Source organism: Chlamydotis macqueenii, chromosome Z (genome assembly GCF_036417535.1).
Source record: "Chlamydotis macqueenii isolate bChlMac1 chromosome Z, bChlMac1.mat, whole genome shotgun sequence".
In the NCBI taxonomy this organism is placed as follows: Eukaryota; Metazoa; Chordata; class Aves; order Otidiformes; family Otididae; genus Chlamydotis; species Chlamydotis macqueenii.
In genome coordinates, this window is record NC_141593.1 from 63387229 (window position 1) to 63403477 (window position 16249).

The window sequence follows — 16249 nt, forward strand, 5'->3', positions numbered from 1 at the left end:
AAGAAACCTTACCACCAAGCCTGGCAAGTGCACACACAAGCCCAAATATCTCCTAAAGTCAGCTTCTCCAAGCATTGCCGGTGCTGGCATCTAGCTGACCTAACACGAAAAGTTGTAATACTGCAGAGACCACTACTGTTCTACAGGTAGATCCAACATTTCTCAGCTCCTCCTTCCAGGATATATTAAAGAGGTACAGGAGGAAATAGAAGAGCTATCCCACAAAATGCAGTATTGATTTTTCCACATGAGGAAAGAGACTCTCAGTGAAAAATATCTCTTTGCTCCTCTATCTCATGAGAGAAGTCTCAAAAAAGACATTAACCTGCAAAACCATGAACCACTGCACAATTTTGCTCCAGTCAGTGCTTCTGCCATATGTTGACACTATATAACTGAAAAAGCATCAAGTAGTATTCATACTTCAGGTATTCTCAAAAAAAGAAAAAAAAATTCCTCAAAACTTCTTAATCACTGCATTTACCAACAAATACTGAATGAAACCAGTGGAGGATTTTAAAGTAGAACAAACTCCTCCAACTACTCTTTAAGATGACAGAGCAAACTCATTAAAATGTTCAGGTAAAAACTCACTAAGTGTTAAAAGGGTGACATTTTCTTATTCCTATATTACATATTAGCTTTGTAAGATCTTGACCATTAATTCTACATGAAATTGTAACATCCTATTAAAACTGAACATTTCTGACAGTAAAGACTGATAGGATTTCTAAGGATCTTAAAGGAAGAGATTAAATATTACTGTAGTTCACAGTGACAAGATAATAGTTATAAAATAATTTCAGAAAAAAACCTAGGACTTAAATGCTTTTGGACAGTTGTCACTTTATGTACACATTACTCAATATGTTGGTTTTAAAAAAAGTCTTCCCCCGAGATGTGTCACCACATCAATCTGCAAAATAAATAGCTTGTAAAATTCTACCCATCAGAAATAGAAATAAATATTGTAAAATGTATAATCCTGTTCCCAGATCTTTCTTTGCACTGAAAACAACATTTTCTATCAAATCTCCTTCTATCCATTGTTTTAAAAGAACCAATAGAAAATTACTGCACACAAAGCTCGCTCAGTTTTTCTAGAAAATTAAGACTAATACTAGACCTAGTGCCAAATCTGGCCTATTTAATAGTTTCATCAGAAACTCTACATTAGATAAACACTGGAGCAGGGGCCCAGAGAGGTAGTGGAAAAAGCTGAAGCATAACAGGACAAGACCTTGCGCAATCTGATCTATGTTGGCCTTGCTTTGAGCAGGAGTGGGGTGGCGGGGTGCCTGGACCTCCATGGGTCCCTGACAATCTAAATGACTCTATGATCCTAAGAAAGCTTCTTCCAAGTTAGCATGAAAAGAAAAAAAAGACAAAAAAAAATCTGCTTCCTTTTCTGTGCTTCTTTTTTGGAAGATAGTTAGAAGATCCAGTTACACATTCATGACTTTTCCTCTGACACAAATTTGTACAGTTTTGTGTTATCGAGCTGCAATTTGCTCTTCAGCTTTGCAGATTAACTACCCTGAAAAGCTAAATTTATTCTGATTTATCGAATGATATCCTGAACCTGCTGTTTCTGTGAAGATCCTGTTGCAATATTTTGAAAAAAGATATTCCCATTAGCTTCACACTATTTCTCCTCTTAAGAGCCTTTTGTCCTTCCCACCAGATACAGGAAAAAAGAAGTCAGGTCCAAAAGTCACTGTTCAAACAGTAATTTATTCACAACTGACAACAGCCTTCCTAAATTACAAATAATGCTGGTTTGCTCAAACAGTAGTTCCAGAGAGCCAACCCCAAGCATGTCTCACCTTTGTGGTTCTCTCCATTTCCTCTGTGACTTCAGCAGTGCTGTCTTACATATTCACTATTTCCATCGCAAGCAAAGCTAATACTAGCTTTTATGGATCTACAAACCAGAGTGAAATTTCTCAGATTGCTGGTGATCTAGTAGCATATTCTTTGTTGTCATCACTGAACAGTATAGCACAATGCCTCAACAAAGGTTCAAAAGCTAACTAGCAACAACTGGCACTTTCTATATGTTATAAAAGTTGCTAGATTAATGAAGAAGCTTATCAGATTATCAACATGTATTAACTATGCACTTAAGATTACATACTGATTAATACATGTATATAACACAAAGAAAGTTCCTATTTAAATTCTCTTATGTGAACAGGATTTAAGATAAAGTTTCTAGTAAGTTAAGATCAATGGTTTTCTATGTTCAGAAGCCCTCAAACCATCAACATATGTTCAATGAAACATACTGAAAACTGAAAATTTAGAAGCCGTTTCAAGTAAAATTATTTTATATCCCATAAATAAAATGTATAAATTTACATAAGCAAAACTCTCTTTTTCCATGTTTATTGAGATTGGTCCATAGTGTAACAAAATCACAGGATCTATGCTCTATTGATGCACACCAATCCAAATCTTACAAAGACTTAGGCAAGACATGTGCCCAACTCTGTGAATATGTCCTAAAAACAGCAGAAGAAAGTATGATGCTGTCAAAGCAAACTACTATTAAATGTGTAGCATTTAAGTGGGACTGTACTGTTGGGTAAAAACAGTAAAAACAGGGTCTCCAAAAATGCTGAAGATCTTAAAATAACCTTTGCTAGGCACAGTGCCTACTTAGAGCATAACTGAAGCAAAGTCCAATCTCAAAATACTACAGAAGACACAAAGATACCTGAATGATCTTTATCAACAAAACACCTCAGTTACTACACAAAAAAAGGAAAGCATGAGGAGCCACAACAGGAAATAAATCTGTTTTAAAATACAAATCTTGTAAGAAAAAGCTTTTATATCCAACTAACAACACATAACTGCAAGATGATCTATTAACACTGCAAGATCTGTAGACACTTTAAGTTGTTTGGTTTTCCTTTTTATTTTAAGGTACTACAAAGTATTCATTTATTAATGAACACATTGTGCCAAATAAATAAATAAATAAATACATTGCCTGCTTGTAATAAGAGGCATTTAAAATATTCAACATATCAGGAATAGAAGTCTGAAAATAGTTCTCATGTTTTTGTTTGTTCTTAGAATGGGAATTCAAATGCCTTAAGGTTTTGGTGAAAAGTCCCAGTAATGACTAAAAAATGACTCCATACCGTCCCTCTCCTACCCCTTTCATACAAGCTGGCTCATAGTGCTGTCATATCAACCTCAACAAACATTCTTCTGCCGATTATAGTCTAGCCTAAAATAAGAACTTAAAACATGTTTCCTCTTCCCCCACCTCATATTTCAAGGTATTTTAATGAGTGAAAAGTTGTACTTTCTAGACTTTTAGTTAATGCGAAAAAAAAAGAAGTTCTCTGACTAAAAAAAAACCTCAAGTGACTTGCTTCCAAATCAGATTTGTACTGTCCCCTTTCAAGACACCTATTTACATGAAATCTCTTATAGTTTCTCTGCCTGTATAAAATGCAGATGCCACTGCACATCAGGCCTGTGTTTGCCTCTTTGCACAGACAGTCCAAAACACTTTTCCTGATCCGTTTCAACTTGAAATGTTGTCAATATATGGATTGTCTTGCTTTCTAATTCAGTGAAAAATCTAGTTTTCCATTAGTCTCTGCCTTTCTAATTTTCAATACAGCTTTACTAAATGTAATTATTAAAGGCAGATTCAAGAAAGCAATTACTGAGCTACTGGTTTGTATCTCTGAAGTCTTAATAAGCAACAAGAAGTTGAAGTGACAGAAACACTGCAAAATCTGTAACTGAAAAAAAATCTGGCTATGTGTTTACTTTAATATATACAACACACAGAGAGAAAAACCAGAATGGTATGGAAAATTGCTATGATCAGTACATGTTTGGGGCAACTACACAACTCCCTGTTACCACAAATGAATTTTCATCTTTGTATCACTGTGCAGTGTATTTAGGACTGCAAGTGTATTTCAGAACTGTTGCAGAAATAGCTCTAGGAAGAGTATTTGAAATACCATACCAAGAGTGGGACTGTGAACAATGGGAAAGCGACATTGTATTCTGGATTTCACAACATTTGGTGGGGTTATAGTGGACGATGAGATATCTAATCTCACTTGTCAGTACTAGCAGCCAAGTACCCAAAGTAAAATAAAGGTGATTTTGTAAAAAAATATTTAACAAATAAAAAATATGCAGTAGATTGCTTTAAACCTAAAAAGTATCCTAAAGCAGAGGAGAGCACTAAGTTGCAGCAGAGTCCTCTTGCTAGCTTCTAGAGAATGTCAATAACCATTCTCAAGGTATTTGAATCCAGATGCATAAGACTGCAGCTAGAATATTTTTCCTTCTGTCAACCATGTCCTTTTCTCTTTGACAAAAAAGTGGGTAACATCCTGGCCATAACGAAGTCAGTAAAAAAAGTCCCACTTAACAGCCACACCTTGACACCACTCTGTTTTTGTGACAATTATTCTACTCACACTAACATTGTTGTAAAATAATTTTCATCATTTTATATATCATAAAGAGTGACAACATTTCTCACGTGCAAGCAACAATACTGGCCCTGAGTGAGTTCATAAGCCAAATCAGAAATCAACTCAAAATAATTTTCTGATTTAAAATAAAACACAGAGCTTTCCGGCAGCCTCCCTTTCATCACAACAGTTCATCATACACAGTAAACTAATTAAAGTGTGCTAGTAGTGTAGCAATTAATGACTTCACATCACCTACTTCACTTTCCAGTGTACCCATTACAAATGTGTAATGGCAGATGAGCACCTAGCCATTCCTTGTATATAACACAAAGTTAAGTCACATCAAATAATTAACATGAAAGGTAGAGGTAAGACCTGATGTCTGAGAAAACAGGGAATACAGTTAATTTAGAGTGGTTTTGATTGGCTATTATTAACCAAGATTCATGTCCCTCTCAACAAACCTGGTCTAAGTTTTCCAGCTGAGGACAATTATTGTTTGAAAGCCCTGTAGAAAACCCGTTAAGAGATGTGGAGGTAACAGTAACCCGAGAGTCCAAATTGAGGACTCTAGAAGTCAATGGGAATTTTGACTCCTGCTCTAAGACCAGGCCTTTCAGCTAAGACATCCTGGTACACATGGTCAGTACAGCAAGTGACCAGTGAAGATCAAATATCCAGTACGTAAGCACTGGCCACGTGGTACAGGACCAAAGCCTGGTGCAGTGGAAGCACTGTACCAAATCTGCGGGCTCTTGAGCTTTTCTTCACACAAATCACGCTCCAGTGTAATATGTGAGAACATTAAAGCACAATATTATTAAGGCAGTGAAGACTCAACTGGATATGATAGATAGGCAGCTACATTACACACCTGATTACACAGGCGCGTGCCATCACACAAAGCTAACACCCCTACCTTCTCAGTAGTTTTGCCAGCGGCCAGGAGAGAAGGGTGGAGGGCAATCTGGTATCAGTGAGATTGCTATTACAAGTATGCTAGAGTACAGATCTCTCTGTTAGTACACAGCAGGTGTCACTTCAGATTACCAAAACCACAAAGTTTCTAGAAACAGATTTCATTTTACTAATGTATTTACCTTCTCTCCAAAATCACTACTTCCACATTTTCCTTCTTATGTGGTAGCAAATATGGTAAAGATTTCTATGCTGCAAAGGAAGGATTAAACGAACCCTCCAGACAAAAAAAAAACCAAACAAATCACATGCTCTTGTTCAAACAACTTAAATGTTTATCTAGCCCAAACCATCTATTACAGAAACTTCCCCTCCTCCTAGAAAATTGTGGTCTGCAACTTGTGTTGTAAACTCCTGATAAAAATGGAGCAAGAGTCTGTTCCACAGTGTAAGACTCATAGCAACTGTAAATTAAACACTGAATAGTACCAAGCTCTCTTCTCTTTGTACTAACTCCTAGGCAGTTGATCCTCATTGGAATAATGAAGTATAACAAAAAAAAAAAATTGAATGAGAAAAATATTGCATATTTCAGCTACAATCCCCCACTATGGAATATAACTCTCTCCTTCTTTACTCCTCTATTGTCAATTTTTAAGGATTTTTTAAGCTTCAACTGAAAAAAAAAAACCCAACCAACCAAAATCCCTCAATTTTTTGGTTCTGTGGTGAAATACTGAAGAAGTGAACTCTCTGATGCTTTGAAAGGGTATGCTAGCATGAGCAGACATTTTACACATTGTATGCTGCTCAGGAGAACATTTTCAGTATTTATTTAATCTTCCTTCATTTCAACAGCAAGTATGACCCAAGATTTAGTATAAAAAGACAAGAACAAAATAAGAGCTAACTTCTAAGTGGGCCATTTAAATCACTGCTGTCCTGTAATATAAAAAGCCTTTTTTTTCTCTTCGGTCTTTCTGAATGATTTGACTTGTACAAGACACAGTCATTTTGTTCTATACTTAGGGAAAATGAAAAATCTTGTCTGTAGCAATATCAAATCATTTATACAGAGTAGACATCAGCTGTCATTCTGTCTATCCCAGCAGTACACTCTCTCCTACACTTCTCTCTTTAGTCTAGGTGAGCTGTCAAGTTTCTAGTTTCTGACGTGTATTTACATCATTCAATGACATCTGACAGTAGTGAAAGGCCACAGAAAACTGCTTATTGATCAGAGCAAAACTAGTTGACGGAACAGATGAGGTTGTATCACAGAAATGCAGCCACACTCAGGTGATGACATTTTGCTCCCTTGTATACAAGTGCCTAATGGAATACAACTTCATTATATCATGCCACTAGTGCTTAAAGAATTGCACAGTTCTCATGAGTATTTTGTCTATGTGGTGATGAGGACAATCTATCTGTACTGGTACCAATGTATTACTAACCTGTTTTGCTCATGAACACTTGCAAACTACCAGCCAATGTGTCCTGACGAATATACTAAGAGACACTGAAGACTCAATCTTGCCAAAATCTAATTGAGCTGACCTTTTAAAAAAAAGATGGAATTACCATTTAGGGAGCCAGATCTACTTGAGGTTTAGTTCAGTAGAATACTGTGCTGCTTAGTAAAGACATTTTAAATGACTATTTTTATGCTTGGGACTGGTACACTTTCCCAATGGAAGCAATAACTGATCATTAGTATTTCAGAGGTTATTATATCAACTTGCATGAGAGTCTTTCAAACTATATTGATTTAAATGTTGAAGAGTTCTTGGGCAGAGGCTCTCTATACAAACTCTCCTGCAGCTAAAATACTAATTTTCTTATTTTTATTACTTCCTTTTTGTTATCTTCAGTAGAAAACTACATAAATGTAAACTCATTTGCCACAGAGTAACCTGTAAGGATATAATTACAGTATACAACCGTTCCTTACAGAATCTATGTTTCCATTAGCAGTCCAACTGGAAAACTCAAACGAGTTTTAGCACAAAGTAAACTGCAGTGATTCAAAAAAGCCAGCAAATTACAACACGTACCTGAATAACTTGAAATCATGAAACTTCTAGAGGTACACTGATCTAAGCACAGATGTCAGAAAAACTTGCTTTCCATTTCGTATCTTACAGTAGACAGGAGCAAGTAGTCTTTGTTTCAAAGAAAAAAAAGCTTATAAGTATACTTATAATTGAAAACAATTTTCAGATTCAAAACAAAACTACTGGCCACTTCAGACATTCACAAAATTATTCTCATTTTAAGGGGAAAGAGATAAATACTCATTTCTCAGAGAAGGCATTTCCTATCCCTTGACTTAGACATGCAGTATGGGACGAGGGATTGACTAAATCCAAGTACTACGTAACTAGAGAAATCCAAGCTTTAAAAGTAACAGAGAAATGTAAGTGAATAATGCCTTAAACAAGCAGAGTACATCTTCTGCTATTTCTCAGTAGAAACAACATGGACTATTCTATACGTGACTTATTAACAGAGGCAAAAGATGACAGCAGTCTTGCTATTTTCAGGTCATTTGTATCACTGAAACTTCTTTCAGACAAAAAGAATAACTGTTAGAAGTGTCTTGTTCTTTTCTTGGTGTTCTTGTAACACGCTGCAAAAAATCTAGGAGAATTTTGCTTTCAGAATGAAAAAATGCTTGGGGTAACCTGAGATTTTCAGAGGTCATCTGGCTAATTTTGGATCGAATTTTAGGTACAGAGCAACTACTTTTCCCACTCTAATAAAGCTTCCTAGTTTCTACTCCAAAGGAAAAAAAAAAAGAAGTGGCACAACAGTTACCAGACTGAATTTATTCTAACCCTGGCAAAACACTTGGTTTTGCTTTGTTGTTTTTTTTTCTCAGAAGTAGATGAATTGATCTCACTGAAACTTAAGAATTTCAATGTGTACCTATTACTTGTGATGGAAAATTTCAGCCCAGAAGCCGATATTTATAATGATTCAGAAAAATGAAACCAAGGACTTACTTACATTTCAAAATCCTTTTGGTAAGATTTTTCCACAGCTAGCTCAGTATACATCTAACAGAAACTGTGCCACCTCAGATGCTATGGTTAGCTGTCAGCATTTGTTCGCACGTACAAAAAACCATGCATTTTTAATATGTACAGATCTAAGGGAGAAACGGAAGATAAAAAAACAGTCACACATTCAATGTATGCTATGCCAAATGTCTGAAAAGTAAATGCTCTGTAATCTTCTTGAAGTAAGTGGGAAGTGAAGAGGAAGTACTCCAGACAATGGGCAGTATTGATAGGATGCTATTTTATGTATATTCAAGAAACTTATTTTAGCACTGACTTTTCTTTTTTGAAAAGAAAGAAAACAAAGACAAAGAAGTCTTCTGCATTCTGCCATAAAATCCTTTCTACATAACCTTTTATTCCTAAGAACTCAAAATTATCAAGAAGAATATCTTTAGACAAAAAGTCGCAGACAAATTACATTTTAGCCTTTCCAAGTCTGGTTCTTGTACTTTATGCTTATAAAGAAAACCGGAAATTCTCTTCATCTCAGTTGTCTGATATGTATAAATATCTGGGCTCAACGCCTTGACACTGATACTGATGATGGCAGCAATTCATAACAAATTATGAAAAAAACAAAAAAATCCAAGTGGAACCTACTTTTAAATTAACCCAGGACCTAGAACTGCTTGATTTATTTCAAGTGCAAAGCATCTATCCAAAGCACAAGAAATGTATCTCTTCATAAAATGAAGTTAATCTATTTTGAGTGATCCTAAAAATCAAGGATACATTACTCAGTATTAATCATTCCCAATTTTTGCTGGACATACCTTGGAGTGAGTTCTCTTAGGAAAACCAAGAAGCCATACATGTCCACTGTCACAGAATAGGAGCTAAGAGGACTGGAAACAGAGACTGTATGACAGGCTGCTGATATATGGATACATAGAGGATGTGCAGAATTTGAAAGTGAGTTAAACATACTTCACTCTTTCAATCTTTAGATAACATAAAATTACTTTCACATTTGATAATGTTACTACTTAATTCCTTTTAGATTCAGCTTCTATTTTCCTAAAGTAGATCCTAACTGCAGGATGCAATAACCTAAATGACTTGCTCATACTTAGGACATTATTTTAATATTCCTTTATTTCATAATAGGAAAACATACACTACAGGCACTTCTTTCCATTTTAGAAGAGACAGAAGACTTTTTCTTCCCTGTGAATAATTCACAGAAAGCCTACATCATTGCATGTGACTTCAAAAGAATAGAAACTGACTCTTTATGACAGGGATATATGAACTGGGTAAATGCCCAAGCCATTGCTCAAAGCATGCCTGTAGCAGTATCATTGCTTCTTTCTAGACAGGCACACTAAGCTGAAGCAATAACTTTTCTGTTTTGCTAGTTAAACCCAATGGAGTTAAAGTCAAAGTCAAAAGAAAAACTAGTATCTAGATTCATTATGCATCAGAGGCATCTTTTTTTTTTTTTTTATTAGTGTAGACGTATAGATTTTAGTGCCATAGGCTGTTGTCTTATAAAAGGTTTACAAACCAAGAACCTAACATTTTTAAAAGGAATCCTGAAAGACTATGAAAAACAAATGCCTGTTGTCACAAACACACTGTTTACTAATTTGCAGCAATTTACAGTTCTTTCTCTGCTATGTTGAATCCCAAAGCATGAGACACTACAACCTCCACTAGATAACCAGATCTTTCCATTGGAAAACACATCACTTAAGACAGCTCCTTTGAGCAGGCGCTCATCTTTGCACTGAAGGCACATAATTCGAAAGGGTCCCACACTGAGGGTCTATGACAACTCCTGAAGTACACTTCCATGTCACTTTTTGCTCCCTCTTCCACCTGCAGTCTTCTTACCCTGCTCCTTGGCAAAATGACCGATTTGTGTTCTGTACAAAGTTCAATTTACAAGCAGCAACTTCCAAAACTAGTACGACATTTACTACTGTACGTTTTAACAGCAAATCTTTTCACCCTGTCTAGGTTGCTCAACTGTTATCAGCTCTCAGTTATATTACTAACTCTTTGACTCTGTAAACTGTTTTTCTTTTTTAATTTTTTACTAATTTTTACTTTTAAAAAGTTTTTTAAGTACAAGTATACCTGAAAATGAGACTGAGTTTAAAAAAAAGTAAATCGCCACATCTAAACGGAATCAAAATTTATAATGTGTGCAGAGAAAAAAAAGAATCACACGTTCATTTAAAACCACAGAAACATTGTTTCAGTCAATAAAGTGATAAAATATTTTTATCTTCTCAGATCCTGGAACCTGGACCCTTTATCTGGTCTGAATGCACAAATTTTGTGATCTTGTCAACGTAATTCAAAAACCATTCTCTGGATATATTTCGAAGAAGGATGAGGGTATGTTTCCCCCATGGATGAAGAAGCAAAAGTATTTTAGTTGTTTTTTTTTCCTGGTATCTCATTAACTAAGTCACTGTTTGAAAGTATAGTTCAGTATGCAGACATTTTGTCATATCCCTAATTCATATCAAATCCCTGAACTTTCCTGGAAAACCTTATTTCTATCTCCCTTGGAACACGTAGCTTTTTTTTTTTTTTTAAGAAAAAATTGCAAAAAGTAATACAATTAATCACTGAGTAATACAATAATCATTTTCCCTAACCAAATATTCCCTTTTAAAATAAACACTATAATTTCCCAATTACCACTACTCAGTTATCTTTAACCACCAGAATAAATCATACATAGGTCACGTTAAGTAGTATGTGCTATGGTAACTATTAGTATTACCTAACTGACATTAATAGTCTCAGCTGCTACCACATCAGCAACACATCATTAACTTCAGCCACTGCAGAATTTTGCTACATACTGATCAACTGAAGAGGTGGAAACAGTCACATGTTAAATCTTTTAAAGTTTTGATAAGCGTAACAGAATATAAAAGTGTACTTTAAATGAATAGAGAGCAAGCTTTTGTTCCAAAGATCAGCTTTGAAGAAACAAAAGCTACACAGAAAGGTGCTAAAATATTTTAGGCTTAGATGGCCAGAACAACTAGTATACCTGGGGGTACAGAGAATCAAGAGAAGCCGTGATTCACCAGTATTACAGAAATTAATCATTTTATCCTTACAGGCAGCCTCTGAAGTAAAGACTATGAGTACTACAAATATGCTCTTACTTTCTACCTCAGTTTCACCTGACTCCACATTGCTCTCCATGCTTTTCTGAATCAAACTATCAGACCACTGTGACTTGCCTGAATCAGAAACTGAAATCTCAGGTCCTGGATCTTAGCTAGGGTACCAGACTGGAGTGTTTTTTCCTGGAAAACAGGGCTTTCTCCCCAGACGATTTACAATGAAGATTCTCAATGGCTTAAAAATGTTTTAAAATAAGGCTAAAGATCCATGTGAGCTCCTGAAAGCACAACTATGGTACAGAATAATGTGTACAGAAACCACTGCACCAAGTGTGGAAGAGGAGATCATGGGAATGATATGAAAATAAAAAGCATAGCTAATTCCATCTAATTATGTGCAATTCATCTCTCATTAAGAGATCTCAGTAATGAAAGTATTACAAACAACAAATCTCAGTCTTCATCTTTAATTTAAAACTGGATAAAAGCCCCATCTAAGAAAGTATTAAGATGCTCATGTCCTTTCATCTTTCTTCAACCTTATATGGAAAACATTTCAAATCCTAAGATATAGATTTTAAAGAAGGGCAGAAGGGAAAGAGATATTTCACAACATTACCACTACAGAAAAACTGGAGACAGATGGATCTTATATATGTTGGTTCGAAGTGACGACATTGATTATCAACTAGTTGCACGATTAAACACTCGACTTAGAAGAGCAGGATGTTATCAGCCATCTCTTTCAGATGCACATTTTAGAAGGAAAAATATGCTTGGTATCTTTCCGGTAGACTTGTTAATACGTCCTTAAAGTTTGTTTTCTGTGTGAAATGGAAGAAAACATTACTGAAGCACTTATGTGGCCCATTGATCTGCCTCACCAGACTTTCCAGCCTCTTTTATTGTGTTAGGGCATGGAAATACAGCAGCTCCAACCAGAACCACTTTCTTCTCAGCACACTCTGTTTTCCAGTGAACGGTGAAGACTCTCTCAAAGTCAGACCTTCCTAAAACTGTATCATTAGACATCCAGTCTCTGACATACCCATGCTTTGCAGTTAGCTTATAAAATGTTAACTGCTATATATGTTTTGTACAGATACTCCAAACTCAAAGACAATAGAATAATATAATAAATAATGAGTACAATTCTTCTCTAGGATATATTATTTTCAAGTGTGCTAGTACACACAATTAAAAAAAACCCCTAAAATTAAGTACGTATCTCCTAAATTCAATGCATAGAGTGACCCCTACTGGTCTGCTAGGCACTCCAGCAAATATACAAGCCAATAAAAACCATCACTGCAAGGAGTGAGCTTGAGCTAACTTACATGGACAATCCTCAGATAAAGAGCATGCACACCCTCTTCGAGTTACAGAATGACTAATACTAATAACTCAGTAGAGGCAAAAATAGTCCAGTGCTTTCTATGGGCTTTTAAACATTCATTCTTCTTGTGATTATAAATAACAAAATAATCAAGCGAATGCCTTATAAAGAACGCTTAGCATATACCAGCATCTATAGTTGAAAGCCGCAGTATTATAAAGAATTCAAATTTTTTCCAAAGATTTTCTTAAAAACAGCCAGGAGAAACTTCAGTCTACTAGACGTTTTAAATAAGAAAAATGTATACTTCCTGTACTTTCCCAATTAAAAATAAATAGTAATTACAACAATAAGTCCCTATGAATCAGATTGTGCTTGCTACACTTTTATTTTGTACATAAAAATCAAGGCCACAGAAGTATCTCTATTTGTTTAAATACTATCTGCTGTACTACACAACTAATAATCCAGGTAACTAATAATGTGCTCTGTAATACACACCATTTATTGCCTAATACACTATTTTATTAATTTAAAAAACTAATGTTGTAGGAGAATCAGTTCAAGATCTTAACACTAATATGAGTATACTTACAGATTAATAAAAGAAGAGTATAGCTGTTTATTTGGAATGCTGAATGTTGTCTTATTTTTAATAAAAATACATATTAGACACACAAACACATACTTATGTGTGAAATCAGTACCCCGCTAAGATCAACAACAACTAGAAAACAGCAAAGTTTATGCTAAGTGTGATTTCTAAGTGCATTTTTTTTACCATTGGGCTTTTTAATAACACACATATGATTACAACGTAAAGTATGAAGGAGATTGACCAAACAGAACAAACATTTGCCTCTGACTTCATTGCGGCCAGGATTAATTCCAAGAATCTAGCAGGAGAAAGCAGTGCTAATTCCCACTCACGAAGAGAACCTTTGCTTAGAAAGCTTAAGGAAGAGAAATAGAAATCCAGCCTTCTCTGCTTCAAAAACCCTGCAAATTAAAAGGAATATTCTGTAGTGACTGTAAGTTTCCACTAGATCTAAACCAAGTCAGTCCAGTGTGGCTCAATATCTGCTCATACTGGGACCTTACAAAAGATATCCCTTGACCCAGCTGCTCAGGAGTAGCTGGAACCCAAAGGCAGAACCTGGACCTCCAAGCTTCTCAGAGGTCACCAGCAGAGTGGCCTGAGTCTTACCTCTTACTTCTGACCACTACTCAAAGTTCTTGAAGCGAATAATTACAGCCAAAAGTTATTTTTAAAATGCATTCAACCAGTTCTAACTTAGCCAAATCCCTAGAGCCTTCAATAGGGGCTCAACATTTAATAGAGATTTTATTTTTGGGAGCCATATTTAAATATTTACAACGTTACACAAAGAAGAATAAAAGAAAAAAACAGTGACATGCTATAAAACATTTAAGAAGCCTGTAGCTTGGCTTTTTTTTTTTTTTCAAAACTATACAGTGAACTTTGCTATTGTTTTCACTGAAATACAGAGTACTACAACATCCACTGTAAAAGTATAAATTTAGACATTATTACGTCAAAGAATACAACAAAAGAACACTGAGGTTAAAAGTCAAGCACTCCAAAGTCAGAGAATTCAAGAAATAATGCTGTCCATGTATAACTTAATCAATCCCTTCAGGCTTAATGCCTCACGAGACAATTAAAAACTTATTTCTCAAGATCTTGGCACTATTCAGTGAGCAACTGTTCTAGCATTGTTGTGGTTGGTCTTGCTCATGTTTGATCGCAGGCCATGTAAGTGCTGTCTAAACTCAGAACTGAACCAAACACTAAGCTGAGCAGTGATTTGCCTAAGGGATAAGATGCCATCCAGAGGGACCTGGACAGGCCTGTGGAATGGGCCTGTGTGAAACTCATGAAGTTCAACAAGGCGAAGTGCAAGATCCTGCACCTGGGTCAGGGCAATCACCAGTATGAATACAGGCTGGAGGATGAATGGATTGAGGGCAGCCCTGCCAAGGAGGAATGGGGACCCCACTGGATGAAAAGCTGGACACGAGTCGAAAATGTGCACTGGCAGCCCAGAAGGCCAACTGTATCCTGGGCTGCATCAAAAGAAGCGTAGCCAGCAGGCTGAGGGAGGTGATTCTGCCCCTTAACTCTGATGATCCAGCATTAAGGCCTCCAAAAGGCTGACAGCCAATGTATGTCAGCCATCAGACAGGTTACCTGGCTATTAACTTGTCTTCCCTGGGGAATGACAAATTAGTCCCCAGTGCTCTTCCACAGGTCTGCTTATGATTTGTAAATGGAATAACGTTTTACTGTCTACTAAGTAGAAACAAAGAACTGTTGTAATGCAGAAGGTAAAAACGGGTTTGCAACTGCGGACTGAGTAGATGTTGACTCATGTTGCCTACTTATCACACTGCCCACCATAACTTCACCCTGCTACCTTAAGAAATACAGAAATTGTCTACCTGAGCCACATGGAATGAAAATTGTTCACTGTAATCATAATCCTTGTTAATGATCATGCCTCTTGCATGCTAGGGATTTTAAAATCAGTTAGCAACAAACATCCTGCTAAAGCCAAGGACAGCAGTGAAATACAAGGGATTTATACTTAGTATTCAAGACAGAGGCACATCACCATGCTGCTGTACACCCAGTACTTTGCACCAAGCCTTCTGTTTTACGGTTTTACTCTTGCAGGAGCTGTACAAGATTCTTTGACCGTTTCTTTGGTGTTAAGGGAAAAAAAGCTATATCTAAACGTGAGCAATAAACAAATTACATACTTCAGGAATTAAGTGAAGCTAAACTATCTGTGGAAGTCTCTGGCAGGCGGGTGGTAGAGCACTATTGTGTTGTATTGCCTTCCTCTGTCTGCAACTTCTGGCAAAACACACAATCTGGAACGCACAGAGCATGTCAGTGCCCAACAGAAAGCACATAGGAGCAAGCACACAAGAACATTACTGAAAGTCATCACATCATGTTTCCTGCATCAGAGCAGAGACAAGGTCAGCATTAGCAGTGAACATGCAAGAAATATCAGGAAAAGGAGATGACACCGATCTTTGAGCGCTGACAAGCAGCAGCGCTTCCCACAAAGTTAAAAACACGTGCCTGACTAATTAATTAACCAAATCCAAGACTAGGTGATATCTACAGTAAGTTCTGCAGATAAAGGTATGTAACTTGCCAACAGTGGCCGCAACAATACCCTATAAATCCCCCTGAAATACTCTTAAAAAATACGATTCTTTGATCAGTGCCTGAAAATATTTCGGAGTAAGTGGCACAAACCACTTGGTCTAGTAAATCTGAAGAGCCTTCTAATTTTCCAAACTTTGTACAGTCTACCTGCATGCCTCTTTAGA

The 16249-nt window shown here is 36.3% G+C and overlaps 1 protein-coding gene across 4 annotated transcripts in view; it reads right to left on the reverse strand.

The window, feature by feature from the left end:
• Positions 1-16249, reverse strand: part of SNX24 (sorting nexin 24) — a 91616-nt gene that overhangs the window by 58693 nt on the left and 16674 nt on the right. Inside the window, exon 2 of one of the 4 annotated variants that reach the window (XM_086771040.1) lies at positions 7439-7546. The exons of the other annotated variants lie outside the window; for them this stretch is intronic. The gene's annotated coding sequence lies outside the window, so the exon portion shown is untranslated. The remainder of the gene's footprint in view (positions 1-7438; positions 7547-16249) is intronic. 4 annotated transcript variants of the gene reach the window in all.